At 35.1% G+C, this 12,303-nt stretch overlaps 1 long non-coding RNA gene across 10 annotated transcripts in view; it reads left to right on the top strand.

Annotated features, from left to right (window-relative positions):
• The window catches only part of LOC129059995 (uncharacterized), a 148,552-nt gene extending 136,872 nt beyond the window's left edge, over positions 1-11,680 (top strand). For 8 of the 10 annotated variants that reach the window (XR_010140270.1, XR_010140266.1, XR_010140268.1 and 5 more), the window contains 3 exons: positions 4,295-4,401; positions 6,038-6,068; positions 10,847-11,680. This is a non-coding gene — a long non-coding RNA (uncharacterized LOC129059995). The remainder of the gene's footprint in view (positions 1-4,294; positions 4,402-6,037; positions 6,069-10,846) is intronic. The other 2 variants (XR_010140271.1, XR_010140272.1) reach the window with 2 other exon arrangements.
• The last annotated feature ends 623 nt before the right edge of the window (positions 11,681-12,303 follow it).

Below are 12,303 nucleotides of genomic sequence, written 5' to 3'. Positions count from 1 at the left end.
TTCTCCTTTGTAGAAAAAGTTATCAAAAATATTTCTGTGTCTGTTAACTTCAACTCCTTAACTCCCATTTTTTCATAATTTTCTCCACCTAATCTTTTATTCCCAACAACCAACTGAAATTTTCTTGCTGGATTATTCAGAATTAATAAACACTTCTAGATCATCCTTTTTTTCTTTTGAGCTTTGGCAGTATTTAAAATGTTTCCTGTTACTTGAATCACTATCTCCATTTGACCACGTGAAAGGCAAACTCTCATGATTTTCCTCCTGCTGCAAAGATAACTCCTTTTCAGTCTCCTTTTTGGGATCTTGCTTACCTTCTAAAACTCTAAATACGAATTCTGCAGGCCTTAGTCTGTGCACCTCTTTTCTTTTCTAATCACACTCACTCACTGAATGACCTAATTCAGGATTCTCTTTGTCTTTACCCCTTATTTCCACATTTATGTTATCACATTGCCTACTCAATAACTTCACTTGGATGTTTACAAAACATAGAAAATTTATCTTGGCCAAAGGACATGTTCTTCCCCACCATCTTCCAACTAGCTCTTGTCTCAATGTTCCACATCTAGGCCAGCACTACAAGCAACCTTGACTCTTCCCTCTCTCCACTCCACATCAGCAAGTGCTTTAAACTTTGCCATCTTTGAAATAGATTCTGAATACAGAACTTCTCTCTTTACTACAAACATCCTAGGTCATCCCATCATCATCCTCACTGTTTTCCTGCAATAGATGGCTAAATAGTCATCCTTTTTCCTCCACCCCTTGTAGACTTTCCTCCAGGTGGAGCCCAGGAAATTCTTTTGACAATATAAATCAAATCATGACACTTTTCTGCTCAAATGGTTTCAACATCCTCGTATTACAGTTGGAGTAAAGTCTACTGTCTAAATTCCTTGGCCTGTAAGTCCCTCACTGTTCTGATTTAGACTTGTCTCTCCAGAAGTATTTTCAACCTTGCTTCAGCTATCTTAGCCTTCTTGCTATTTTGTACTCATTTCAACTTCAACTCACTTGCTTCTCTGACTGCCTGGAAAATCCCTCCCCAACACACAAACACCTCAATTTCCAGTGTCTCCTTATTTTCTTTAGTTAGGTTTCATGCCAAACATTTCCTCCTCAGAGACTCTTCTTATTATTCTATGCAAAATAACTCAACCTTTCCCTAGACATGCTTTACAATAACACCTATTATGTTAAACTGTGTAAGATGTAGGTGACCACTTTCTCTCTGGCTCTGTAAAAGGGGACTTTCTCATCACTTCACGTTAAAATCCCATATACTCTACTGGTTCTCCTTTAAACATATTTCCTTCTTACTCTACAGTGCTCTTTTAGTCTTATTTCATCATTCTCTTAATTTTATCATTATCAGGGTTCTGCATTTGCCTCTTTTCTTCTTCACTCAACAAATCTATCCCTGTTCTTCTCACTTACTTACTACCTTTGTTTAAATTACCATTAATCTCTGCCTTTACCCATTTCTTTGTCTTCAGTCAAGATCTGCATGCAGAAATTCACATCCATCTGTTTAATTACTTACTAAGCATGCCAATTTGGACTCAAACAAGCACATTAAATTCAATATATTCCAAATAATTCATAATCTTACCCTTTTCTCCTTTTACGAGGTTTAATCCTCCTCCTAGTTTCTCTATTTTGGTTACCACTACCACGTTTCCATTTACCCAAACCACAAAACTTGGAGCCATTCTTCATTTTTCTCTTTTTGACATCTGTCAGATTCAATCCATTGACACCTTCTCAAAACCACCCGCTGCTTTCTATTTCCATTTCGAATATACAAATTCAAGTTCCTGTCATTTCTGGCCTGGACCATGAAAAGAGTATATGCTTTTACGTACATTTGCTGGTTTCCTTCCAGCAGCCATTCTTACTTCCAGTTCACTTCCCACCACTGTTTCTTTTCATTTTTCTTTTATACTTTAAGTTTTAGGGTACATGTGCACAACGTGCAGGTTTGTTACATATGTATACATGTTCCACGTTGGTGTGCTGCACCCATTAACTCATCATTTACATTAGGTATATCTCCTAATGCTATCCCTCCCCCCTCCCCCCACCCCACAACAGGCCCTGGTGTGTGATGTTCCCCTTCCTGTGTCCAAGTGTTCTCATTGTTCAATTCTCACCTATGAGTGAGAACATACAGTGTTTGATTTTTTGTCTTTGCAATAGTTTGCTGAGAATGATGTTTTCCAGCTTCATCCATGTCCCTACAAAGGACATGAACTCATCCTTTTTTATGGCTGCATAGTATTCCATGGTGTATATGTGCCACATTTTCTTAATGCAGTCTATCATTGATGGACATTTGGGTTGGTTCCAAGTCTTTGCTATTGTGAATAGTGCCACAATAAACATATGTATGCATGTGTCTTTATAGCAGCATGATTTATAATCCTTTGGGTATATACCCAATGATGAGATGGCTGGGTCAAATGGTAATTCTAGTTCTAGATCCCTGAGGAATCGCCACACTGACTTCCACAATGATTGAACTAGTTTACAGTCCCCCCAACGATGTAAAAGTGTTCCTATTTCTCCACATCCTCTGCAGCACCTGTTGTTTCCTGACTTTTTAATGATCGCCATTCTAATTGGTGTGAGATGGTATCTCATTGTGGTTTTCATTTGCATTTCTCTGATGGTCTGTGATGATGAGCATTTTTTCATGTGTCTTTTGGCTGTATAAATGTCTTCTTTTGAGAAGTGTCTGTTCATATCCTTTGCCCACTTGTTGATGGGGTTGTTTGTTTTTTTCCTGCAAATTTGTTTGAGATCTTTGTAGATTCTGGATATTAGCTCTTTGTCAGATGAGTAGATTGCAAAAATTTTCTCCCATTGTGTAGGTTGCCTGTTCACTCTGATGGTAGTTTCTTTTGCTGTCCAGAAGCTCTTTACTTTAATTAGATCCTGTTTGTCAATTTTGGCTTTTGTCGCCATTGCTTTTGGTGTTTTAGACATGAAGTCCTTGCCCATGCCTATGTCCTGAATGTCTCTTCCTTTTAACAAGTTTCATAATGTCCTTTTGGAAACCAAGTTTCCAGCATTGTGTCTCTCTCCTGAATAGTTCAGGTCAATGTGATTCCCAGCTTTATATATTGGCTCTGATCGGCATACACTAATGTGCATAATCTCATTCCTCATGCTGCAGTGTTCAAGTTGGGCTAATAAAACTTAGACGTATTGTTTAATCATGGTGGGAAAAAAAATACTCCTCTTCAAATGTGAAAGAGTAAAAAGTAATCCCAGTTATTGGTGGCAGCCATTTTGTACCATAAGGGGAAATAGCCCGAGGAAAATCAACTCATGAAGGAGGTCAGAGTAAGGATTCACAGAGAAATGGAGTCCAAGCTCTGACAGAACACATACAGGGATTTCACCTTGAAACTAGATATGAGCCAGTTAATCATCTTTAGGCTTTAAATGAGCTGAGGTTAATTTTCTGTTACTTGCCACCAGACGTGCCCTAATTCAATCTGATTGACCTCACATATCTCATAGTTGCTACAGCACTGACCACAGGATTCGTCCTCTTAGCAAGGAAATTTGATTTTGTCACAGACAAACATTTTTAAATAGGTTTGGGATAAAGTGTAAACTTTCTAACATTGCTCATCCTACATTATGGACGTAGTGAATTTCTGCAAGTTCTTTAGGCATGCCCTAGTTTTCATGATGTAGCACCTTCACCAATGCTGTTTATTTCAAAAAAGCTTTTCCTCCATGGATGCTTGTCTCCAAGACTCATGCTAAATGCAACTGCCTCTGTGACAGCTTCTCTAACCCCTAAGCACAGTTGCAACTATCTGTTCTGCATTGGCCCATCTGATTTCTGCTATGACTGAATTTATGTTTTTGAAATACTACTCTTGTCTGTTTCTCTCCTGGTATTATCATTATTGGCTTTCTTATCTCTTCCCTCAACTACCAATAGTTTGTCTTTTCCATCTTTATGTTTCTATGACATCTGTCACATGCTCAATAAATATTTCTTGAATGAATCAAACAAATAAGGACCCTGCCCTCCAGTGAAATGTACATTCTAGAAGTGATACGCACACAAGTCTACAAAATCAAGGTTAAAGTGTTCAAGGCCATGGAAATGGTACAGAGAAATTGTCTCACAGGAATTGGTTCTGACACTTTCTAGCTAAGGTAATGTAATGATAGGTATTTCAGATAAAGGACAATGAAACCCAGAAAGAATTCTTCTAACTCTGTTCTTCCTCTAATACTTCCTCTACATATGATAACCTTGAAGTGAAGAACCACAGAGAAAATAAGGTACAACAGCTGCACTCCTAATGTGTTCTCCTTGGACATAGAGGACATGCTTTAATCTCTTTCATGGAGGCAGCAAGTTCACAGGTAAGAAAGTTTTTAGTTTAGCCAGTTTAATTATGGGCCATAAAAATTATCTTCATTTTCTGCATTGGTCTATTAGAACTTAAAACTTATGAAGGAAAACTTTTAATGACAAAGAGCCTAGTGCTTTTATTTAACATGCTCTTGTTAAAAATATGTTTTTTCCAGGTAATGTTTATTTGTAGCCCTGACTAAAATTCTACACATTGAAATTTTTCTGCATGAATTTAATACCTTCAAAAATCAGTCTATTTCCATGTCTAGTAAAATCAGAAATGAAGAAAACAAAATTGTGTCATAAAATGAATGAATCCTAATTCCTGCATTTGTTTTTCTTTTCAGTAATCGACATTATAATATTCTAAATTGTTTTTAATATTTACATCATGTACACATTTTTTACAGTAATATCCATTGGGCTGGCAAACTCTGTGAACCTGAGAACTATGAGCACAGGCAGATATCATTTTTTGAACAGGGAGCATTTTTGTATAGGTGTTTTGGCAATTGTGAAACACTGCGAAAAAATCCTTTTTGGTACTCAGTTTCATGCTTCCCACTGTGTGGTGTGGTGCACAGCCTGCACTCAGACACTGAGCTACATACAATGTGAAACATGTGGGAATAGTGCCCGATGCGGCTGCCCTGCAAGGTGTTTTTCCATCATCATCACCACTGCTTCCCTCCCCTGACAACCCTCCCCATCACTCCGTCTCAACAGTCTATCTTGCAGTGTAGACCTTCCCATGATTTTCAATTTTCTTATTTGAAATTGGGTCAAAAAGCATGTATTCTATTTTAAAAGTGTACATTTTATAACTGTAGACACATAAAAGAGAATATATTCCAAAAAGCAGAAAATGTCTACATCTCACTTTGGTACTAAAGACATATACTTGCCTCTGGCTTTGACACTATTTGTTTCCAGCAATTAGAGAGAATAGAAATGGGATTCCATGTGCTCTACATAAAGGCCACTTTGAAAGAACACTTTGACATTTTTCACCTCATCATTATTTTCATTACTTAATGCATAGACTTAACCAATTTTTGTAGACCCTAAATAGAGTATTTCTAAGTATTTTTACTTGTTTCATCTCATTTTCCCCTGAGTGTTTTAGTAATGTGGCAGGTTGAGGCAAATGGCTAGGACCCCTGTGTCCTACGTCTGGTAGGGACTGTGTGGTCAGAGAGACATTTTATCCTCAATTCTGTTACACACGCCTCCTGTCAGCAAGAGGGCAACCAACATAATTTAACAGTTTCTCCATCGCAAACATGGTAGTTATCGTGTGTATTTCAAGTCTCTCATGCCAGAAAGTGGGTAAAAATTCTAGTCCTGTACCTGACATGCACCAGATACCTCCCAATTGTTAAGTTTGCTTTGTCTGTGTTTCCCCATTTTTTTCTTTCTCTCTCTATATATATTTGAGTCACTTAGAGAATTAACGGGTTCCTAAAAAATGGCATGCAAACACAGAAAATCTATTTCTAAAAACTTAGCAAGTTCTTTTTCATACATTTTCTCTACCCTTAACTCCCACTGTAACATTATAGTATATATTTCCACTTAAAAAAATAATAAGGTAAGAAGAATGAACAGATAAAAGTCAAATTTCTGTTCCGTCTTTTTTCCTAGATTTCTTGTTGGATCCCTCTTGCACTAAAAGGTGAGTATTTTTTAAAATGTGTTTGTTTCCTCTGCCTTATATTCTCCCGTCATTCAGAAGTCTAAATATCTTCCTTGAGAGATATTATAAAATGTTGAAGAATTGGCTCCTTCCTTTTGTTTTGATATTTTACAAGTAATCTACAATATAAAATATTCTACTGCTTAAATAGAAATAGGAGATACTAGAATAAAAAAGTTATTTTACTGATTTATTAAGAGAATTCAAAATAGAGTGCTAAAATATTACAATGACTTTTCCTGTGCATTGTTAAGAAAAAGATAGATATAATAGTCAAATGAACAGAGATTATTTAGGCATGAGATTTAGGCAAAGGCTCTGCATAGAAAGTTCTAGAAGCCTTTTCCATTTTTGTGGCATACTTGTTTGCCTATTAGCTAGCTATCTGCCCACAGGATGCTGAGTTTGTTACTATATCAAATCATCCTGCCTTTCAGTAAAGATTGCATACCTGTCCAGCTGATAGCAAGATGGGGAGTAAATCATATTTAGTCTAAGTCAATCCATTCATCTTGCTGGTGATTCAATCCATTCATCTTGCTGGTGATTGATGTAGGAATCGGTGTGACACAATTTTAACTAATGAGATATAAGAGTCTGCGGGCGGGGGGATGAGAGGAATCATTTTTAGGAAGTAGGTTTATTTTTATGTTTTTGTTTTTCTGTTCTAAGAAAGATGCAGAAAGAATGAACTCACCACTTGCCTCTCAATTGTTTAGAAATTATTGTCTGAGACCATGGCATGTAGGTTCCTCAGCACGAGGAGGTAACAGGATGAGAACAAATGTCAAGAGACTAAGGAAGGCAGAGTGAAGAGACAGAGATAAATCTGGGTCTTCACTGAGAGTGTTCAGCTACAGATTTAGCTAGCCTTGGGAATTGATTTCAGAACCTATTACTGTGTACTTTGTGTGTCTGTGTGTGTGTGTGTGTGTGTGTGTGTGTCTATGAATCAGCACAGCTAACAAAGGCTGTTACTTGAAGTTAGAGTCATCGTAACTAATAATTGCATCAGTTCCAAAATTAAACGTTAAGGATGATATGGGTACAGATAGCTTTAAAAGATGGAAAGGATGTATGCTCTATTGCCTGCATTCGTAAGGACTGACCATCAACTCTGGGGAGTTTTGAATTACCTCACAGAAATAAAAGGCTTAGGTAATAGTGAATTACTGATTGAAATCCCAGGCTATCAATTATATATGCCAGGGAAGTCATCCACTTAACTGATTGATTACATTTTAGACTGGAAACTTCTCACCTTTTTCTTTTTGGGACTCTACTACCATGTTATTATTATTCACCTGCATCTTTGTTTTCCCTCGCACAAATATTTTATAATACCATCATCATTTTTAATCATTCTGTGATTATGACAACATGCTGAATATAAGGCCAGAGAAGACTGTTGTTTCTATTAGCCTTTTCTTGCTTAGTGTTTAAAGGCAGGATAGTTAACTCTGAACTATCCCAGAGAATCACTATCAAGTACTATTTACAAGAACTGTAAAATTCATTTATTATGTACAGAATAAACCATTAACAAGCAAATGGTTAATATGGGATTACTGAATGAGAAAATTAAAATTCATATGGTAATAAGTTAAGATCACCCTCAATTTATATTTATGGGCAGAATATGGGGGATTGGAGAAGTAAAACACAGTAATGGTAATGGCTCTTCTCGTAACAAATGCTCTGCAACTGACAAGTATACAGAAAATAGAAGTAGCAGTATATTTTTCATTAGAAGTCAATAGACTCTGCGAAGCTGTCAAATGTTAACTAGCTTTCCTCCTGCTCTTTGCAAAAAGGTTAATGGATACAGCACATTTTCCAATGTGACTCTGAAAAACAAATGGTATGTGGTGGTATTTGTTTTTCTTCTTTTTTTACCCTACGCTATGTAAAATCTAGACGTTGAATGCCACATCAAAGCCCTCAGCTATCAAAAATTGTTAGTGACCACATGTATGTGTGTGTGCCTGGCCATGGAGGTGAGAAGTGATGGTCTTAAGCTGTATTGGTAGGTTGTAAATGAATCATTGTATTGTAGAGAAGTTTTATTTGAGATGAAACTTTATTTGGGTATCAAACCTTTAAGCTTAATTATTTGTAGGAAGATGCTCTTTATTTATCATTTTTCTAGTTTATTCTATAATATTCTATAGGTGTTCATTATAAAACTATATCATTCATACCAAAGAGTATAGTTAACCTACATGCACAAATTAAAATGACAAAGTCAGCAGATTTTAGTGACTTCCGGGAATGAAGAGAACGTTATTAACACGATTTCCCTCTTCTGTCCAGATGTACACATTGAACCACATTTCAGATTGACCTTTCCTTTGATATTCTTCATGGTTTTACCACATACATATGTATTCCTAAATATGACTAGGTCTTGTCTTGCATCTTTTGGGATAGTTTATTTATAGAATCACATGGTAGGTACTCCTGTGCATCTTGCTTTATTCACTCAGTAGTTTGCTTTGGAGATTCATTGTGAGGGATGCTTCCTTCAGTTTTCTCGTCTCCAGGAATTTGTTGCTACACACCCTGCTGCTTTAAACATTCTTGTGGATGTTTCCTGGGTGTACTCGGGAGATCTACCGGGGTGTAGATCTAGGAATGAGACTACTGAATTGCAGTAGTTGTACGAGTTCATGTTCTCAACAAGAAATAAAAACTTCTCAGCTATTTTCAATTTATTAAACTTTTGCCAGTCTAGTTAGTGGGTGTAAGGTTTCACATATTGTAATTTGGATTTGCGTTTAAATGAAAACAAATGCACATTTTTCACAAGTTCATTTTCCATTTTTGTTTTGTTTGTTGTGGTTTTTTTTCTATTAGTGTATTTGTGTATTTTTATGATTTTGGAATGCATCTTTACATATTCTAGATACTAACACATTGTTGGCTAACTACATGGGAAATTTGTATGGACATGATTTGTGCTTTCACTGTTTTTATGAGGTACACGGGTTGCTGAACAACTCTTCTTAATTTTAGTGTTGTCAAATATGTCAACTTTTCATTTACCTTTTTTGCATTTTATATTTTCCAAAGAAAGAATCTCCTACTCTAATTTTATAAAATGTGACAAATAATTTCTACTTAAAATTTTTACATATTTCTTTGCACAATTAATGTTTTAATCTATGTAAAATTGTTTGTATATATTTATGGATAAACAATTATCTTGTACTATTTCCTAAATAATATATCTTTTTCTCAGGAGACTCTAATACTGCATTCATTATAGATCAAGCTTTCATTCAGACATTCATTATAGATCAAGCTTTCATATTTATCTGCATCTGCCTGTGTTTCCTTATCTTTTCTATTCGTGTTTTTCCTACCTCAAAAGTATTTGGATTTAAATATGATTTTGTAATGTGTCATCTGATAGAAGAATATCTGCCAACCTTTTTCTTCAGGAATATGTTAAATATTCTTAATCCTTTCCTCTTTTATATAGATTTTAAAAATACATTTTTAAATTCCATGACAAACTCCGTTGCAGTTGATAGGAATTAAATTGAATTTGGGGGTATTAGAGACTTGAGTTTTTCCCATGTTTGGTCTTTCTGCCTATGAGTATGATGTCTTTATATCACTCCATCTATTTCAGTTTTCTTCAAATTCTTTGATTAATTTTAATTATTTTCTTAAAAAGATAATTTCTGTAATTATGTTAGTTTCACTACTATTTCTGAAATACTTTGTGACTGTGCATACATATGTACATCAATATGTCTTAAGTGCTTATTACATATTTAAGAAATGCAATTAGTTTTATTGACATATTTGACAGTTCGCTAAATTGTTTTATTAATTCTAATAATTTTAAATTCTAGTCCAGGGGTTGGCCAGATAGTAAACATTTTAGACTTTGGGGGCCATATGGTCTCTGTAGCTATTATTCAACTGTGCCATTGTAGCATGAAAGCAGCCATAGACAATACGCAAATAAGCATGGCATGGCTGTGTTCCAATAAAACTTCATTTACAGAAACAGGTGGTGAGCTAGCTTTTGCCTGTGGGCCATTGTTTGCTGATCCTTGTTCTAGGCTATCATATCAACTGCTAATAAGAGTTTCATTTCTTCTTTTTAAATTCTTATTCCTTTTATTTATTTTTATTTCCTAGCTACATAGCTAGGAAAGTCTAGAATAATATTTAGCAGAAATATTGACAATGTACATTTAAGTCTTGTTTCTGATTTTAAATAGTATGGTTCTGATAATTCACTGATATATGAAATTTGCTGTAGGTCAGTATAGATAAACTTCATCTGATTATGAAAGTTTCCCTCTAGTCCTAATTTTGAGCAGTTTTATTATGATTTTCCTCTTGCATCTATTAAGATATTTGAATGGTTTTCTCCTTTAATGCCACTGTTTTGTAATTGACATAGTGGATTTTCTAATGTGGAAGCAACATCACATTATTTGTACATTTGTAAATCATGGTATTATATTTTTAAAATATTATTCAGTTTTTTTTTCTCAAAAAGTTTGGCATCTACTCATATGAGTGAAATCGACCTGTTTGTTTTCTTTGTCTTGGTGTCCTTGTCTGGTTTGGAATGAAAACTAAAAGAGTAATGAACATTAAGTGAGTGGTGAAGTATTTCTTTTCTCTTATTTTCTAGAAGATTTTTGTATACTATCAAATTAACTCTTCTTTGAATTTTTAGTTAACTTCTATAAAACTGACCATGCCTTGTATATGCCAAGTCTGTCCCACAGACCCTGGCCAGCAGATGAAATGAGTACTCAGACACAGGTATGCAGTGTAAGAGCAGCTAGGTGACTGCCTGGCTCTAGTGTCCGGAGAGCAGCCCCGAGAAGCTGGAGCTGCTTGCTTTGATTCAGTGCAGGCACAATGCTGAAAACCTGGAGCAAACAGAACCTGTAGGTAATTAACATTTATTGTTCCCCTTTCAGGGAATGTCTCACGGATGATCAAATGTCAGTTCCTGGTCAACATAAGAAAACAAGCCTGTTTTAGATGAATTCCCCTACACTCCCTTGTACCTACTACTTGCCCTCTGCCTCACGGTTACAGAACAGCTACCTTCAGCTATTCTCCCCCAGGGGGCTTTGCAGAACCTTCTGAACTTTCAGAAGGTTTGCACCCTTTCCCTGTAGTTTTTCCCATGACTCTGACCGATCTCCTACACTTGTACGCGCTGGGAAGATTCTTAACCAATGATCCATTTTTTTAATAATTACAGAATTATGCCATTTTTGTATTATTATTGCTTCCATTTTAGCAATGTGCAATTTTCTAGAAATCTAACTAAGCTTTCATATTTGTTGACATCAATTTATTCTTGCATTGTTTAATGATCTTTCTAGATTTCTTCAACATTTGTAGTTATATACCTGTTTTTATTCTTTATATTATTTGAAAAGTTTCCATATGTTATTTGATCCATCTTGCCAAAGTAGCCAGAGTTCATCTTCCCTAAGAACTATGATGTACCTTTATTAATCCTCTGTATTATTTCTTCTATTTCATTAAATTCTCTTAATTTTCATTACCTTTTACTTCATTAGTATTTATTCTGTTTTTCTTTCTCCAACTTCTTTGAATAAACATTTAGCTTATTAATTTTTAGCTTCTTTTTCCAATAGAAACAAAGCTACAAGTTTTCCTCTGCCCCTTTAAAGACATCATCCTATAATTTTTAGTATTTTATTTTAATTATTGTTTATGTATTCAGTATGATATTATTAATATATATTTATATTATGAATTATTCTTTGACAAATGAGTTATTTGGAAATGTGTTTTTAAATTTCCAAGTAAAGAGATTTTATATTTATTTCATAATATTGATTTCCAACTTTAAGACATTGTGATTAGAGACTGTTTCATATTATTCCAATTATTTGATTCTTCATTGCCTAGTATCTAGTTAATTTTTAGAATGTTCCAAGTGTGCTTGGAAAAAAAGCTGTATTTTCCAGTTCTTGTGTGAAGGGTTCTCTAAATGTATATCATATCAAACCTGTTAATAATATGTACAAAAATTTTAATACCCTTCCTATTTCCACTTCCTTAAAATATCAAGTAATGGGAGAGGTGTATTACAATCTTTCTTTAAGTTTTCCTTGAAGTTCTGTCAAGTGATACACACACACACACACACACACACACACACACCTCTACACATTAAGGGCGAGGAATCTACAATGTG

This window comes from Pongo abelii, chromosome 5 (assembly GCF_028885655.2).
Source record: "Pongo abelii isolate AG06213 chromosome 5, NHGRI_mPonAbe1-v2.0_pri, whole genome shotgun sequence".
Lineage (NCBI taxonomy): Eukaryota > Metazoa > Chordata > Mammalia > Primates > Hominidae > Pongo > Pongo abelii.
This window is presented reverse-complemented; position numbering and strand designations above follow the sequence as displayed.